This window comes from Colobus angolensis, unplaced genomic scaffold, assembly GCF_000951035.1.
Source record: "Colobus angolensis palliatus isolate OR3802 unplaced genomic scaffold, Cang.pa_1.0 Scaffold222, whole genome shotgun sequence".
In the NCBI taxonomy this organism is placed as follows: Eukaryota; Metazoa; Chordata; class Mammalia; order Primates; family Cercopithecidae; genus Colobus; species Colobus angolensis.
The window spans coordinates 1,863,752-1,865,669 of NW_012115400.1; the positions used below are offsets into that span (position 1 = coordinate 1,863,752).

Consider the following 1,918-nt stretch of genomic DNA (forward strand, 5'->3'; position numbering starts at 1 on the left):
AGGCTGAGCACAGTGGCTCACACCTGTAATCCCAGCACTTTGGGAGGCCAAGGTGGGAGGATCGCTTGAGCCCAGGAGTTTGAAACCAGCCTGGGCCACGAAGTGAGACTCCATCTCTACAAAACAATTAAAACATTAGCCGTGCATTGTGGCACACACCTGTGGTCCCAGCTACACAGGAAGCTGACACAGGATGATGGCTTGAGCCCAGGAGTTCAGGGCTGCAGTGAGCCATATTCATGCCACTGCATTCCAGCCTGGATGACAGAGTAGGAGGACCCTGTCTCAAAAAAAATGAAGTAAATTGGCCAGGTGCAGTGGCGTGTGCCTGTAATCCCAGCTACCCAGAAGGCTAAGGCACAAAAATCTCTTGAACCTGGTAGGCGGAAGTTGCAGTAAGCTGTGATCACACCACTGCACTTCAGCCTGGGCAACAGACTGAATCCCTGTCTTTAAAAAAAATAAAAATAAAAATAAAAGACAAGTTTAGGCTGAGTTAAGCCCAGTGGCTCACACCTGTAATCCCAGCACTTTGGGAGGCCAGGGTGGGAGGATCGCTTGAACTTAGGAGTTCAAAACGAGCCGGGGCCACAAAGTGAGACGCCATCTCTACAAAAAAAATTCTAAAACTCAGCCGTGCATTGTGGCGCACACCTGTGGTCCCAGCTACACAGGAAGCTGACACAGGATGATCGCTTGAGCCCAGGAATTCAGGGCTGCAGTGAGCCGTGTTCACGCCACTGCACTCCAGCCTGGGTGACAGAGTAAGGCCCTGTCTCAAAAAAATTTAACAAATTGGCCGGGTACTGTGCCGTGCGCCTGTAATCCCAGCTACTCAAGAGGCTGAGGCACAAGAATCGCTTGAACCTAGTAGGCAAGAGGTTGCAGTGAGCTGAGATCACACTACTGCAGTCCAGCCTGGGCCACAGAGTGAGACCCTCTCTCAAAAATAAATAAATGCAAGTTTATAGTCAGAAGCTATACAGCTAGCCATTCAATAAAATGCATGTGCAATATGGTGGAGGAGCTGTTGTGAACATCCCCATTTGAATGCTGGGCAAACAGAGTAGTTCAAGGTCCCCAAAGGATGCAGCAGGTCCTACTCATTTCAGAAGGGAACTCTGTAGAAACCATCCAGTCTGGGCAGAGCCCCCACTCCACTGGCCTGGAGAGCCACGAATCCGGCGCGCGTCCTCCCCATCTTGCCCACCAGGGGGCGACAAGTCCCCGTTAAGGGGTCGCGGGCCACAGAGCTGGTGGGAAATGGTTGAGGGGCTTGCGTGGGTCACCGTTCCTTGGGGACCCGTGAAGCTTGGGCTTAGGGCTCACAGCGTGGGTCCCCAGCAGAGACAGGAGGCGGACAGCTTCCCGTGAACTGCAGGGGAGTCCCAGGACGCTGTCCTCCAGCGAGGTGGGGACCGGCTACGTCCCTCAGTTCCCCCCTCGGTCCTCGGGCCACAGGGACATTAGACTAGGGGATCAGTTCTTCCAGCCCTGCTCAGGCCTCTTCTGACCAGAGAGCCTGCGACGGACGCGGAGTTCAGGCCTCTTGGCGACCGCGGTCTCCTGAACTCGACCCCCTCCCTGCTCCCGTGGGGAAGAACTCCGCCCCTAGAACAGTCTCCCCTACACTACCCCTCCGCCGGCCGGGCACTCCGCCAGCCCTAGGGAGGCCGACCCTGCTCCTTCTAGCACCTCCCCTGCTTGGACCTGGTCCCCGCCCTCCGCCGCCCGCCAGTCCCCGAGGCGTACACGTGGTAGATCCCGTCAGTCCCGGAAGTCTCGCGTTACTCAAACGCATCGCGCAGTCGCACTTGTGCTCAGGGAAGGGGCGGGGTGAACGGAAGCCGGGAAGGAGATTCTCGGTTCGCGGGGTACGGCCGCGCGTGCGCATTCCGCAGCCCGTTCAGGACCGCGG

The 1,918-nt window shown here is 56.9% G+C and overlaps 1 protein-coding gene across 2 annotated transcripts in view; it reads left to right on the forward strand.

Moving 5' to 3' along the window:
• Window positions 1-1,849: 1,849 nt before the first annotated feature.
• POP7 (processing of precursor 7, ribonuclease P/MRP subunit (S. cerevisiae)) overlaps window positions 1,850-1,918 on the forward strand; it is a 17,899-nt gene continuing 17,830 nt past the window's right edge. The window contains exon 1 of one of the 2 annotated variants that reach the window (XM_011943928.1): window positions 1,850-1,914. The gene's annotated coding sequence lies outside the window, so the exon portion shown is untranslated. The remainder of the gene's footprint in view (window positions 1,915-1,918) is intronic. The other variant, XM_011943930.1, reaches the window with a different exon arrangement.